Below are 16,990 nucleotides of genomic sequence, written 5' to 3'. Positions count from 1 at the left end.
CTTTCATTTATTTATTTAAAGCAAATTCCCTTTCATTAATTTTAAACTTAATTGAGTGAAAGTCGCCCTACTCTAATTTTGCAGAATATTCTTTTCAAATATTAAAGAATGTAAATAATTGTTTAAAATAATTAATTTTACCAATTATTTACACTCTCTCTTTATATTTTTCTCAATCAGACTGTTGGTATGAGGCCTGGCAAATGAAGTGCAAACTGTCCATTCAAAATATGCATAATCACCTGTCATCTCCATTGGGGCTCATGGTTGAAACGGCAAAAAACTTTTTCCCCCGTGAAAGCTTAAAAATTAAATTTGTTGTAATTTGCTGCAGTGACAGTGACAACCAGAACGAAGATGTCGTCGACGAAGACAACGATGAAAACGAAGAAGACGATGATGATGATGACGATGACGACGAGGACGAGAACAACGAAGATGGCCATACCATTTTTATGAAAGACAAATTAAAATGCACTTAGCGCGCCAAGTTGCAAGTTCCTGGACATGGTTCCAACCACTAGGCAAACGCCCAGTTAACCGCCAGCCAAGTGCCAGTCAGCCAGTCCTGCCATTGCCACCCAGCCCCAAGTCCAAGTCCCCGATACCAAATTGATGTGCGGTTGCAAGAAAAATGGAGCGTTTTTTCTCCCTCTCTCTCTTTCTCTCGTTCACTCTCTATACAGCCAGTGCATCGTTGTCTTGGCAACAACTTGACATATTTTTTTATTGAGTTTCTCAACATTAACTATGTGGTTGGTTGCTGGTTGCCTGGCAAAAGGTTTTAACTACTTGCGACTTCCACTTTACTTTTCTTTCTCTTTGTCATTTTCATTTTTCAATGGTGGTACAAGAAGTTGGGGAGGATTGTCAATTTAAAGACAAGTGCATTTACTGTTAATCGGACTATAAAATCGGTCAAGAGTTAGGTCATCTGGCATTTAAATACCAAAGAGAAGGTTAATTAACAACTTAATTTAGTTTATATGGTAACTTGGAATTTCTAAGTAAGCTCGACATTGCATGAACATGAAAATGCTTTTATTTTAACCAAAAAAATCAATTCTATATTTACACAATATTTGATATAAAACTTCGTTTCCGACCTGAAGCAGGTTAAGACTTAGCAACTTTAAGTTTATATTCAGTTACAGTAAAATTGCTCAAAAGCTAAGAAAATAATAGCAAATAGTGAAGATTTTACATCACATAAATTTTAAATCAAATCATGACCTTTGATAGACACATGTGTGTAAATATATTTATATACGATATGATAAATCTCCATGAGAAATCATCATCAGTCAGAAACATAAAAATATCAAGGTTATAAAAAACTATGGCAGAAAAGAACATTTCGGCCCTCTCAGATTATGGTTGACATGGCCCAATTTTCAATTTTAAATTGATTAATCATCAAGCTTAATTGAAAACTGTCAGAATTTTTTGTTTCGGTCAGCCATTTAATAATTCTTTTTGCAACATATTTCGACAATTTAATTCCACATTTTTCTTTATGTGTTGTGCATTTTTCTTTTTTTCTCTGTTAGCTTGGCAATTACCAAGCGTTGACGAGGGCAAAGAAAAAAAAAATAGACAGAGAGATGAAGTAAAAGATGGGAAAAGTCGTGAAGAGAAAAGCTAAAATAAAACTACTTTAAATTGATGAAGAGCAGAAAGAAGACAGGGCAACTGGATATGCAAAATTATGAATTAGTTATTGCTCATTAGCTCACGAAACTGAAGAGGGAACGAGAGGGAGAGAGAAAAAAGAGAAAGAGAGCTAAATAATGAGAGATGCTGTCTGTCTATACGGCAAATGAACTTAATTATACAGTGAGTGCCAAAAATAATAGACCAAACCAGCAGAGGTGGCCATGGCAACTGATAGAGAAAGAAAAATAAACTAAACGATTTTGCACTTAAAGTGAGGAGCAGAGCTAACTAAATCTCACTTTGGTTTGGATAAAATTTCCTTTGCTAATTCAGCAAAGTCGCCAAGTTTGCAATATTTGTATTGTATAATTGAATTTTGAAAAAGACTAAGTAAATTAAATGGAGTGCTCTGGTTTATACATTACACTTTAAAGTTTTTATTTCAAGTTGCATGATTTGTTTAAGTTTAACCTACTCAAAACTATTAGGAATGTAAATCAGAACCTTTTTTGTTCATGGTTTTAGTAAATGATTTTATATGAAAACATTTTAAATGATCAAACGTTCACTTAAATACATTGATTAAGTTTAAGCTGCGCTAAACTATTAGGATTTTAAGTCTGAACTTTTTTGGTTCATGTTTTTAATAAATGATGAAAACATTTTAAAAGATCAAACTATCACTTGAATACATACATCGTTCGAAATCAATTCTCTTATCTTTTGTTCTTGGACGTTTTTCTTATTTTGTAATTGGTTTCTAGATCAGCCTTAAGAACTTCATTGAGCTTCATCGCTGAGTCTCTTGTTAGCCAGTTTTTCCTTATTAACTATCATACATATGCTTTAACTTAGGTAAGAAAATTGGCCTGTAAAACAATATGAGATAGAAACTGCACAACATACAATGACATGGACTGAATATTCAGTTTGATTTCAATTAATTTTTTGATCTCCGCATTATGTGAAAATATTTAAACTCAACAATGATTTAGGCCATTAGAAAAAGTTCATTGCTCATTAACAATTTCGAGAACCTTTTTAAAAATAAGGCCATGCTATGTATCTAAAAATGCAAACAAATTGAAATTTGTCTAGTAAATATTGTTTAACATTTTAAAAGAAAGCTTCTACATGGGGAAAATTTATTTCGTTTTATGCTTTACAGACAGTTACTGGCAAAATTTTGGTCTTCTTTTGTTTTGTCATTTGTGGCATCTTTTTTATTTTATTTGTTTCTTTTTCTTACATGTATTGCATTATACGTTTGCTTAAAGTTTTATTGTTAATACAACATGGTGAAGGCAGCAGGAAGAAAAGGATGTTGGAGCTTTTGTTCCCTTTTTTTTGTGTTCCTCGTTGTGGCCGGAAATGGACATTTGCATATATTGTGGTCGCATTTTGCTTGAAGGGTTTTTGTGTGCCTTTGTCCTGCATTTGCCAGGATCTAGATACTAAGAGCGAATTGTCAACAATTTTAGACGGAACGACTGTAACTCAGATTAGGTTGAATAATTTTCAAAAATGTTGGTAAGAGATATTCTGAAAATAGTAGTACATACTTGTAGCTAATCAACGATTAAAGATAGTCTTCCATTTTAATTTAGTAACTTATAACTTTTTGTGAGTAAATAGGTACATATATATTTCTCAATGTCATTAGTGAGTTATGTTTTTTACTAATGCTTAGCTTTATAAGTAGTAATGAAGTTATTTTTCATAAAAGTATATTCTATATATACAAGCCAACAACGAGAAGACCAGTTGGAAAATATCAAGACTTGTTAAAGTCAAAAGACGTGTAAAGTTAAAATCGACGCTTTCATAAAAACCTAAAGACGAAACTTTATATCATTCAATTCAGTCAGTTATTATATTTACTAAACCCTAATTATAATTCTACTAAAGTTAACAAAGTTAAAAATAACAAATACCATATTTTTGTGGGAACTCAATCACAAATTCCGAAACTTTAGATTCCTTTAATCCTCCTTACTAAGAAATGAAATAGACAACATTTTCTAAAAAATTCAACTATTTTGGATATGGGAGTTTTAAAATCGTCAAGTGGTCTAGGCTAATTGCTTCTTGTGTAGCTCTTTTACCTTTCATTTGACCAGAGGCTACTGATAAGGGACCTCGAAATAACTTTAGACATAACCTGTTGTCTTTAAGTACTGCCTTTTAAAATGTCCTCCAGTCGGCAAACATTAAAGTAATGAGCTTATACGACAGAACAAATTATAGATAATACATAGAGTATAGAAGTTGTCATTTAAGTAAGGTATTATCTATATATGCACATATTTCTATATGTTCAGCATTAAATAAATGCCTCAAAAACAACAACTATCAAGATAAAGCAAATCTCTGGGCCTATCCCAACACAACTTTAACTCGGTGGCTTATCATGACACTGATAACAGAAATAAAGTGCCAAAAAGAGATTTCTCTCTTTACAATGGCATTTAAGAGCAAAGTCTACACTCTCTTTTGGCGTAAGTTCGAAAGAGAAGAGTAAACAACAGCAGGCCGAGTCAACTGAAGCAGCAGCAGCTGCCGCAGAGCCAGCGACGCCTTTTCCACAACATCGTGAGAGACTTCGTGTTTTGTGCTAATATGAGGACTCGGTTACTCGATGTTTGGTTAGGCTACTGCCCAACATCACATCACATATTGCTCAGCACAGTCGACGTCGACGTTGACTGCGGCCGTGGCAGAGACAGTGGCAGAGTTTTGGTTTGCTTTCGACGCTTGCTGCTGATAAACACTTTTCGTTTATCATCAGTTTGTCGATGGCACAGCGGGCAACTGGACGTTCTTACGCATTCTCTTAGCCTTTTAGCTCTAGCTACGCGTCGAGTCGAAGTGACTTTAACAAAGAAACAGGAACAAAAAATCCCAATCAGGCTCAACGGAAAATTGTTGTGTATGTGCATCTCTGTTATGGTGAGCGCGCGCGTGTGTGTTTGTGTGTGAGTGTGTGTGTGCGTTACTTTAAACGGTTCTCGAGTGATGAATGAGCCAATTTTTTGGCGGCCTTAATCAGTTGGCAAAGATAAAAATAAAAAAAAAATAGAGATACCAGAAATTCTTGAAAATATAAATAAGAAATTTCCCATATTTTTTTCCATACGCCCATTTGTTTTTTTCAAATATTTTTATATGGCATGACCCGAATAGAACTTTGGCAAGCAAATTAATAAATCGAAAAGCAAATGTTAATGGGTAAGTAACAAAAGTAATTAAAAGTTTCAACATTTTCTTTTGTGTATGTTCTTTAATAAACCAACATTTTCTATGCATTTGCAATTAGCCTGAAGGCTGAGCTGAAGCTGAAAATAAAAATTTGTTTAGCCCAGAAAAGTATGCTAGGCAAAATTCTTTTGGTTCAAAAGTGCAAAGGTAGCTAAACAACAACAACGAAAACAACAACAACCATGCGATGGTAATGCGATGCGACTTGAAAAGTCGAAAATTATGTAAATGCAAAACATTTTTCGTTCATTTCTGCCATTTTGCTGTTGTTGTTGTTGCTGCTGCTGTCTTGTTTTTTGTTTTATGCATGTAAACAATTTTTTGCGCCATTATGCGCCATCAAGTATGCAAAGATATGTTGACTGAGACAAGAAGTTGAATCTAGTCAGCAACAGAGTGAGAGTGTAAGGTAAGGGCTAAAAAGTCACCTGGCGGCTGTGACATGCCATGAAATCCTTGCCTCACAAATCCTTGCAGAGCTAAATGTGTGTTTAAATTTTTTTTCTTCTTGACTGCTCGAGGGAAGGCAGGACATTAAAAGAGTGGGATTGGTAAATGGATTACCTCCTTCAAATCAGTTTTGACAGTTGACAAACTCTCTCAAACTGAAATTCAAACTCTCGTAGCCAAAGTCAAAGTTTTCTTTATAATTCTGACATCTACTTTAGTCTGATGTAATCGCATTTGCTTCCCAGCTCTTTAATTAAATTTAACAAACGAAAAGAAAGAAAAACTAGAGAGCAAAAAAAAAAAAATAGAAAAGAAAAGGAAACCAAGTGGCCTGCCAAGCGTGCAATATTTAACTTTCAAGTTTTTGCATTCAATTCACGCACCAAAACTTGGCCCACACATACACACGGGCATGAGTTTCTTTTTTTGGACAAAGTGCTATGTTTTTATTGTAAGACGTAGGAAAATCCCTGGCATGCTTTTAGTAGACAAAATATGCGCCCCTGGCGTTAAGTTCTACTCGAATGTGTTCATATGTGTTGCGAGTGTGTGTGTGTGTGTGTGGGACTGTGCGTAGCTGTTGGGCGACATTTGTTACTTTTATTTACGCACGCAACAGCACCGGCAACAGCAACCGCCCCCCACTATAACCAAATAAGATTAACGTCTCTGTGAGTAGTGAGTGAGAGATAGACAGAGAAGGCCTCATAAAACTTATGCCAGCGGGGCATAGGAGACAGAGAGACCGAAACTAAACCAAACCAAGCTGAAGCAAAGTCAACTTGGCGAACACACACACACACACGCACACGCACACAAGCCGTAGGTGCTTCTTCATTCATCATCATCCATTGCTGCCCATTTGGTCCTTACCCTTAAACCATACCCTAACACTTCGTGGCAGATTTTTGAGAAAACGTGCAACTTTTCGCATATTATGTGAACAATGTTAAAAAAGTTTCGCTTGCCGTGTCATTTGCTCAGCTTTCTCTCTGTATCCTCTCCTTTCACCCTCTCTCATTTATATGCTTCTGCCCTTTGGGTCTTTGTGGCCATATAATTTTGAGGGTTTTAAATTTTTTTATTGCCTACATTTTGGGGCGTTGTCTAGGCTGCGGTTTATGATCAACTCCCAAGTTAGTCAGCTGCGCTTTATGCGTTCGTATGGCGGCTCATTAATCCCTTGCAGGCTAACGTGATGTGGCATAAATTAAACAATTGCCCACATGTTTGTACTAAGCAACGCAGCCTAATTAACAAACAACAACAAATAAGAGTAGCATCAGCAACAGCAACAACAGCAACAGCAACCGCAACAGCAACAGCCGCATTGGAAACTGAACAACTGTTCCATTCTAATTAAAATTTTGCATAATTATGCCTATCTAACCCACCAAAAACACTAAAATCAAATGACTTGGTATTGTTCGAATTTTTGGGGTATTAAACGAGATAAATTTTCACATGCAAATTGAATTGAAATTTATTGTTAGATAAAAATATTGATTAACTTTGTATGCAGAAACCACACAAAAAAAATTGATATTTTTTGATTTAACATTCCATTAAACATCTCATTAGTAAGTTTCGTTAAATATTAATGATATTTGTTATTAACGCCTGAGAATATTTTGGAAAACAAATGCTTGAAATCGTATAAAACATAAATGAGAGAAAACTGTGCTTTTCATTTAGTCAAACTTAGATATCTAAGAGAATAATCATCTATTACATATAGAGAATAGAACAAAATTCAGAGAATTCTTCAAAGCAAAAGTCTCTTTTTACAAGAAAACTTTTCTTAGAAAAATAATTAATCAAAAATACAAATCAAAAATAATTTTCATATAAAATAAGATTAGCGACTGTTTTAAGGAAATATAAATATTTTGTTAAAAAACCAATTAAACAGAAAATGTTTTGTACAAAGCAACACTAAAAGACATAAAGATTTTCTTAGCAATTTCGGAAAAGTAAATTATCATACAGATCTTTTAAATTTATTCATAAATTTATATTAATTTGTTTTAAATACGAAAAAGGACAACCAATTGGAAGATATGTTTTTGTTGAAGTCGAATAATTTTGAATTATATTTAAAGGATTAAACAAAGACAAAAAAAAAAAACAAATTTTGTATTACCATTTTAGAAAATTGAGAATTTAATTTATTAGTTTTTTTAAATGAAAGAGTTAATATAAGTATATACATAAATAAGGAAGCAAACAAAATAATATTAAGACTGAAAATTGAAATATTTACTTCAAATTAAAAAAAAAAAGGACTTCTTCTTTTTGGTAAAAGAAACATTTTTAGACTTACAAAAGTTTGATGTACAAATTCAAGATACAAATTTATTTATTTATTTTGTTAGAATGAAAATTGCAATTCTCGACAAAGCGCATATTTTGATCAAACTCTGTGTGAAATTGAATTTGAATGACTCAAATTACGTTGAAGTATTTTACTTCAAATAAAAGAAGAAAATTTTCCATTATAAAATGTTTCCCCGAAAAATATAATTTTCTGATATATTTAAGCTTAAATATTAACCCGAGGCCCACGGGGCCAACTTTTAATCAGCTTAATGTTAATTAATTTGCGAGCCAGCGAGAGGAAAAGCAAACCAAGAAGAAAAAGAGATAAGAGAACCGTACAGCAAAAACATTTTAAATTTTCACAACAATATAAAGGAATTCAGGAAATAACAACAACAACGAAGACAACAGAAAAACCAACAAGCAAAAGTCCTTTGACACTTCTATGAAGAGGTTCACATTTCATTTTACATATTTCATACTCGTATTTCATTCATATGAAACGTACAAATACATTAACATTTAATATTGCATTGGATTGGATTTGTTTCACTTTTCCTTTTGTAACAAATTTTCGAAATTTTCATTCTTTCTCTCTATTTCTCTCTCTCTGTATTTGTCTCATTCTCGCTGGCCATTTAAATTTTGGAGCACTTCAACTTGAAGTTTTTTTGAAAGAGAGACGAAATAAATTACAATAATATTGCCACGGAATTTCTCAGGCAGCAGTAAAGTTTAATATTTCCTTTAAAGGAATTATTAAAAATTGTGTAATAAAAGCAATGTAAGAAAGTGAGAGAGAGATAGAGAGAGAGAGAGAGTGGTTTGGTGAGAGACAGCAGCCATTAACCTGAGAAGGAGCAGCCAAAAATGTTTAGTCGTAAACATATTAAAAGCTACTTTGCATAAACTTTGCCCGTCAAGGTTTCCATTCCATTCTCGGTCCCTCATTCCTTTTTACCCACCAAAACGCAAAGGACACATTTCCATTTGCGATTTATTGAAAAGGGAAAAGCCAAAAGCAGCTACAGCAACAAACGGCAAAAACCCATAAAAAAAAATATAAACAGAATGAACCAAAAAAATGGAAGATGAAAAAAATAACGTAAACGACTCAACGAGTGACGAGTCTTTATTAGGCAGTCGGCCAGGCCGTCAGGGCCTGGTTAAAGGCTTCATTAAAAACCCATTTCGTGCATAAACGCTGGCAAACATCATCATCGTCATCGCCGGCGACTTCGCATTCGCAATGCAGCAAAAGGCGACAGCAAAAAGGAAACAAAAAAACAACACTAAAGTGAAATGAAATATAAAGGAAAAAAAAAAACTAACACAAACTGCCATATTATTTGCATTTCCAAAGCAGCTGTCAAGTCAAAACGAGAAACGCTTAGGTGGCAAAAAAAACAACTCACTCACACTCACTCATAGACACACAGAGGAACAAAAAATATAGCCAAATAGCACTACAAATATGTATATGTATGTATTCTCAAACTGTCACGGCGATAAGATTCAGCCAACAGGCACGTGAAGTTGCTGCGTGGGACTGCGATCAATGTCTAAACCCAATTTTTATGTACAAACCAATATACATAGATAATCGATTTTCAGCGATTTAAGCAAATTTGATAAACAATAAACTGTTATTTATTGCAATGAATTTTATTAACGCAATGTGAACGAAAACTGATTTTTATATTCTACTTCAGATTAAATTGGGTGTAGAGAACTGCCCCGTAAAGTTTAAAAGGTTAATTTGACAATGAATCTAATATAGGAAAGGGCCAACAATAAAGAGTGATTTAGTATTTTTAACAATTTTAACGTTTTGGCACAGAATCCTGTGACTTTTTGCTTGTGAAACTAATGGAAAGAGTTCCTAATAAAAAGCGATTTATTAGTTTTAACTATGTAGCCAAAAATTGGTATGACACGAAGCAAGCAGTACGCAATGGTTTTTTAAAATTATATCATAGATGGAATAATGGAAATGGAATTCCATTTTTCCTTTGTATAAAATATTTTTTATATTATCTAATATCTCACCTGAAAAAACATATAATAAATCTAAATTCTGAAAATGCATTTACCTAGCTTTAGCTTTAAGGTGAAGAATATATAGAATGTTATGAAATTTCGGAATTATAAATATCAAAATGTTAGTTTGTCTACAATTTTAAACCTACATTTTAAAATGTATGCTACACTAATATGAAGAAATGAGAAATGTTGTTTGTCGTGAACTAACAAGCAGAGCTAACAAAATGTTATTCCCCAATCTAAGAGAAAGTTTGTAAATATCTCTTTTACTGGTGCCATCTACGAAGAAATATACCAAATTTCATCTTAGTCTTGTAGTCTCTGAGCTTTGGCTTTACTTTGAATAGTATACATATATATATACGTATTTTATTTATTTATACTAATGTATGACTTGTAAGCAAGCGGTTAAGTGATTTATTAAAGGAAGGCGAAAAGGCAAAAGAAACGCGAGTTGACTTAGTCATGTGAGTCTGTTTGTCAAATTGAACACCTAGATCATAAAACTAGAGTCACCAAATTTTCCTTGTATACTTTTGTGGTTTTTCTAGATTGATGCAATTTTTTTGCCACACCCGAAATTGAAACCAACAAATTTGTTTAAAATATTTGCTACTTCAGTAATCAGAATCCCGAAATATAACTTATAGTTATAAATTTAATACATATGTTTAAATTGATGGGCATGGTATACTGAAGTCGGCGAGAACACTAAATTACTTCATTATTTTAATAAGGATTGTACCTTTCATCCAAGCAGTTAAAAACAAACAAGCTTACCACCAAAATACTAAATTTCATTTTGTTTTTAGCTACATTTGATATTTATGTAAAACCAGTTAGAAAATGCCGAATTTCTTATGGATTTTATTCATTAGTTTAAAAATCGGTAAGAATGAAGAGTACTATTAATGGCTATTTGCATTACTATTACCAATTTATCAGAGACCTAAACTCGAAGAGCTGAGTAACAGTTTGCAAAGAGTTAATTTTTATCAAAATATTCCATTAAGCAGTTGCCAAATTTCAATCTCTAGTTTTTATTTTATCTAATTAAGTTTGTATTATCTTTACCTTAAGAAAGCATATGCACCCTATAGTTAAAGAAAGACAAAATTTAAGTCTTCGGTACTAAATGTATAAGATAAATATCCAAAAAAAATACGCAAATGGTTTAAATTGCCAGCTAAATCAATTAAAAAAACGTGAACGAGCATTTTAGTTTTGGTTTTTTATTCTTTTGACGGTGACTCGGCTTAACAGAGTTTTATTGTAAATACATAAACTACACGGCGTAGCCAGGAAAAGAGGAAAGGTTTAGTGTTCTCTATTTACATATAGAGAGAAAGCAAACGCTTTTTCCCCTGACGTTTACTTTTTTATGTCAGCAAAGCGCGTCTAAGCAAAATATTTACAATGCAACGAAGCGATAAAATGAAACGGACACGCCGCTTGACCAATATATATCCAGCCAAATGGCATTGCTGTTGTCCTTGTGTCCGGACATTCAGCCTCTAGTCCAGTCCCACGATGGTTGGCTGGCTAAAGCTAAAACAGTTAGCAAAACTGCGAGTACATAATCAAGTTTCAATTTCCAAACAATTCAGCTAAAAGCTGAAGCAATAGTCAGTTGCCTTTACTTTGTGATGGTATTGTTTCAATTTTTCTGCCCTTCGGTTTTTTGTTTTTTTTTTGTTTTGTGGCCTGTGCCTGGAATTTTAAGCGTAACACAGCAAAAATTGAGTTAGGGTTAGGAAGGATGTCATCACATGTGTGTGTGTGTTTAGAGACGAGGCATATAAGAGGCAAGAGAATTGTACATACACAAAAGGCTGCATATGACAGGACAGGGGCAGAAGAAAGAACATATGAAGAGACAGAGAAAGAGAGAGGAAGACTGGGGGCAAGGGAAAAGAAAGAGGCCGCACACATCAAAGCACAAGCTACACGCATCGATGGCTGGCAACTGGGTGCTGCTGCTGCTGCTGTATGGTTCGCCATGTGCCTGGTGATGCCTTGTGACTGCTACTCCTACTGGTACTGGTACTGGTTAGTTCATTATGCCACTAGAACTGTTTAATGTCGTTTAAAGAGTCGCAGCCACAAAACAGCGCGAAACAAAGCCACAAAATGTGGACACACAACGGCAGCAGGCAGAGGGCCAGGAGGCAAGAGCTAGAGCTGTAACGTGCGGAACCCCCGCAAGGGTTCGGACTCCGGACAATGGCCGCTTGCTCTACATTTTTAGCTTGGTCTATGCTGGGGTTTCTCCTCTCCTCTCTCACTCACTCTCTCTCTCTCTCTTACTCACTGTATGTGTGTGTGTGTGTTTTGGTTGTGTTTGTTTGTATTATAAGCAATTTTCCATTTTTCTTTTCCGTCTGTGTGTGTTTTTTTTTCCAAGTTTGCGCTTTGCGCTTTGTTACACGCTGACAGGCGACTATGAAAGCGAAACGTAATGAAAATGGCAACAAACAAAATAATTGAAATTTGGTTTTAGCAGCAACAACAAAAACCTAAGAAAAAAGCGGGCCAACAGGAGAGAAAAAAAAACGGGAAAAAAATGAAAGGGAGAGCCAGAAATTGGCCAAATGAGAACGAAAATGAAGCGAATGCCAGAACAAAAGCAAAAAGATGGCCACAGCCACAGCAAAAGAGCCTTTAAACCAAAAGAAAAAATGAAAACGAAAAGGAACAACAACAACAACAACCACAAAAAAAATGGAATTCAAACCAAACTGACGAAGAAAATCCTTAAGAAATAAGCCAGGCCAGTCTCCTTCTAAAGACGACGACAATGTCGCCCGTGTCCGTATTGTGTGCAGATTTGTCAGTTGATTTTGTTTTTTATTCTCGGCTTTTTTCTCTCATTTTTGTCTTTTTTTTTTTACTTTTTTTTTGGTGTTGCTGCGGTTTGTTGCTGCGACTTGAAAACTTCTTGGGCCATGGCAAATTAAATTTTCCAATTCGCAAGGCCCATTCTTTATTTTCAGCTTTCAGTTTGCCTGACATATTCAATTTTCTAATTTCACTTGTGAAATTGGAGGTAGGCTACCCGGCTACGAGAAAAGAAACAACTACAACAACAACAACAGAAATACAAGAAATATAACTGAATTTAAAATTAAATAATAAATGTGGCCATGTCGCTGTCTATACAGAAAAAAAAAGAAAGAAAATACAAAACAAAAAAAAAATAAAACACTGAAGGCCAAAAGCTTCAATGACAGCAAAAATAATAAATTGTTACAGACAGTTTCAATTCAACTCAACGCAACTGAACTCAAATCAGCAACATGTCCAGATCATTGTCCTCCTCCTCCTCCCCCACCCAGACATAAATGTCAGAATTTGCATTTTTCAGACTGGCCAAAAATTATTGCGAATAATTGAATTTTCTATGTCGAACAGTTGTTGGCCATTAAATAAGAGACATTTCTTGCTATAGACAAATAAATACATATACATACATATGTATGTGTATATATAAATTTAAGGCTTAGTCCAAGACAATTATAATTTGTGCTTTATGATTTTCATATTTCTAATTCACCATTCCCAAGTTCTTCTTCTTCTCAATCTTATGGCGTCTTTTCAAATGTTCTTACTTTCTATCATTTCAACCACTTTCCTAACCTCTTTAACGAGTTAATTTAATATTACACATACGTCATGTTGGCAAGGGTAAAATTTTATAATACATAAAATAAGTTTCAAAGTCATAGTTTTAGCTCAATATATACATGCATATTAAGGACACACGTAAGCGCATAAAAGTATCAACTTTTGTTTTAGAAGTTGTATGGACTTTGTTAGTTTTGAACCATAAGCCAAACTTTCCAACTATTTGAACTATTTGTCTTCATAAAAATCAGTTTCAGACTGTTTTAAATTGCTCCAGTTGCACTTGTCTGTATTGTACACATATTCTGTTTAATCAGTTTAATAAATATATATTTTTCAATAATTCATATTACAAGAAAATTAAAATTTATTTCCCAAAACTTTTTATAATTTAGTAATACTTTACCTATGAGTAATATTTATATTTGAAAAAAGATACTTAGCAAGATCCAGTGACGAATCTGTGGGTTACTTTTTGTGTGAAAAATAGACCCTTTTGTGATGTATAAAAATCTACATAAAAAATATCGATTTACTTTTAGAAGAATTTGTTCATTTCAATCAGAAAATAGCTTAGTCTCTGCATAAACTAGAAATTCGTACTACTTTTCTTTAAATTTTAACAGCATTTCTTATATTTTATTAATGTAATGATGTGCTTATGGCATGTGGAACAAATTTTGGTCTAAAAGTTGTAATTTAGAATATGTAAAGAAATGTTTCCCACAACATCTCGAATGAATGATGTATTTTCACAATTTTGAGACTTCTATGGAGCATTTAAGCTGCAAAAATACCAACACTTTTCTCTGGAGAACTGGTATTCGTATGTTATATGTATATACTATGCAAAATCATCTCAGAAACCAGTCTAATACCTAAACAGAAGGGGGAATGGAAAAAGAGATGGAGAGAGACACGCACAGAAAATGACAAAATAAATTCGCTTGCTTCGTGCCCAATTTTTTCAGTTTTTTTTTGTCTTGGCCTACACAGACACACACACACACACACACATAAAGCATGGCCAAATGAAGCTCTGCAAATCGAGATTCCGTAACGAATCTGCTGCGATTTGAACTTGGCTTGCCAACAAGTTCTTCTCACTCTTCAACTTTATCATCGTTTTTATCCTACCATCAACTTATCTTCTCTTGCTTGGCTTGTCCTGTTTCGTTACGTCTTGTCTCGTTTGGTTTTGGTTTTACTTTGGTTGGCTTTGGCATTTGCATTTTGTATTTCACGTATTCTTCATGCATAATTTAAAATGTTTTTGCCTACTTTTCCGGGCGCCCAAGCAAATGGAAATTAAACTTTAAGTTTTGGCATTCAAGCAGAACTAATATGTGGTAAGTTTGGATTTATATCTACATTTATCAAGAAAACTAACTAGCCAATTACATCACATACATGCATAGGTACATATAGCATTTCAATTAAATTGATTTTACTTAATTGCATACAGAGTAGAATGGGGATAGATGAAGACATGAGGTTGTAGCAACAAGCAACATGTCCATTGGCCCATTACAAATTGTCTAATTGTAGCCAAAGGTAATTGCTTGTATCAATTCCCTTTGCCACCGCCGCCCCCCCGTTCGACCTCTCCGCAAAATGAAAATTCTGGCTGGCGCAACTTGTCCTCGTCGTCGACATCATTGCTCGTCGCTCTTTGCTCTTCGCTCTTCACTTGTCGAATTTTGTTGTCGATGGGGCCGTTGGGTGTTAGCCATGCCATGTTCTACCCTATTTCAGTTTGTGTACGTGAAAGTTTATGTGTGTGTGTATGTGTATGTGCACTGCATTTTTCATCATCAATTTTTGAGCGGCTGTCAAACACATAAAAAAACAAGCAGGAAAAAAACCAGATGGAGGGCAGCACGCAATGCACACGTTGACAGCATATCAAAAATGCAAAAAGTGTTTTTTGCTCTCTATCTCTCTCTCTCTCGCTCTCTTTTAGTCTCCCTTTGTGGGCTTTGGCTTCTTTAATTTGGCAAAACTCTCAAGCTGAATGACCTTGGAGAGAACGTATGTGCCACGCCTATTGACAACATAGCTGCCTCCGTTTCGCCTCTCTTCTCTTTCATCGTCGCCCACATTTGTCTTGCCATCAAACGCAGACTTTTTAATGGAAACGTGTTTGTTTTACAAAATGTAAAAATAGCCAAAAAGCAAAGCTCGTAAATTGCAGCCCCACCTCAAACCACAGGAAAAAATAACACCCAAACCTCTAGCCAACACTTTTAAGCAAAAGCGATTCCTACCTCTTCTATGTCTATCCAACTGTCTCTGCTTGTCTGGAGCATATATCAAAAATTTAATGGCCCAAACACTCGCACCACCAGGACAAAAGGATTAACAAAATGCCAAAAATTATCAAACTTAACTTTTATGGCATTTCATTTAAAGTTTTTAATAGAATGAGCCAAAGTCCTTTGGGCTGATTTAACAAAGCTGTAAAAACCATAGCATACTTATGTGCGCACATTTTTATATCAGTTTAATTACCATAAATTTAATAGCTAGGTGATATGCCGTTCTTTATTAGTAAAATGCGGATAGTCTACCGATATAGGGAATAAGTTGATTGTATTTAAAGTTTCGTCTAGCACAAACTACGTTAAGAAACAGAATTCACACTATGAAAATGAGGCGAAAACTTCTTTGGTTTATGAGGTAGTTGAAGTTTGTTAAGATAAATTTAAAGTAACTTTTCAATATTGAAAAGACATTGTTATATTTAAAAACTTATTTATTCGATTTTTTTAGTCCCAAACCTCATTTATTTGATTTGTTATAGAACTGAATGTGTTAAATATCCATTCGTAGCTATTTAATAGATAGTTCAATTATTGTAAAATATAAGTGTATAGATGATCTTTATATGTATAAGTATATGGCTGTATGTAGAAGACCTTTTAATATTCCATAAAAATACCATAAAACATTTTAAGAACATTTTCATTGCAGATTATAAATCACTACTTGGATAAAACTTCTAATATATTTCATTAGCTTTGCTTAAACTTTTTGACATGGATTTGGGTAGTTCGGAAAATCTTTGCCACCTCTTACCTTTAAAAGCAAAATTTTATCCCACTATTGGCCAAAAGTCTCTGCTAAACGCAACTATATACTATTATTTCTACTTTATACATAACTTTCGACAATGTTTTATGGAGGCAACAAACTTTACGCGTTTTTATGACCTGCCACAACTATGGCTGATAAAACACATGACCGACAACAACAATAACAAGAAACCCACCCAGGCCCAAGTTCAACTATAACCATAGCAACGCCTGTATGTAAGGGGGTAAAATAAGAAGAACCAAAAATTTATGACCTTAAAAAGTAAAAGAGAGAAAGAGAGAGAAAGGAAGAGAGAAAAAAGGCACACGCAGACAGTCAGTAGCAAGGTTCAGGGACAGGTGAACTTTTGATTTCAATGTCAATGTTAAACTTTGATTTTTTATTGCTGGCTAAGGCATGGGGATTGAATGAGGTTTAGGGGAGGGCAGAGTACGAGATGTGTGGGCATGAAGCCGAGGCTGAAAGACATTTGAGTTAATTATGCGTCGATTTTGGCGGCGCGTAAACAAATTAATTAAAATGCAAACATGCTGCCATTGCTGCT

The 16,990-nt window shown here is 34.2% G+C and overlaps 1 protein-coding gene across 1 annotated transcript in view; it reads left to right on the top strand.

Annotated features, from left to right (window-relative positions):
- The first annotated feature begins 4,797 nt into the window (after positions 1 to 4,797).
- Positions 4,798 to 16,990, top strand: part of LOC6638429 (5-hydroxytryptamine receptor 2A) — an 88,845-nt gene continuing 76,652 nt past the window's right edge. The window contains exon 1 of the mRNA XM_023177423.2: positions 4,798 to 4,884. The gene's annotated coding sequence lies outside the window, so the exon portion shown is untranslated. The remainder of the gene's footprint in view (positions 4,885 to 16,990) is intronic.

Source organism: Drosophila willistoni (genome assembly GCF_018902025.1).
Source record: "Drosophila willistoni isolate 14030-0811.24 chromosome 2L unlocalized genomic scaffold, UCI_dwil_1.1 Seg139, whole genome shotgun sequence".
Taxonomy (NCBI): Eukaryota; Metazoa; Arthropoda; class Insecta; order Diptera; family Drosophilidae; genus Drosophila; species Drosophila willistoni.
This window is presented reverse-complemented; position numbering and strand designations above follow the sequence as displayed.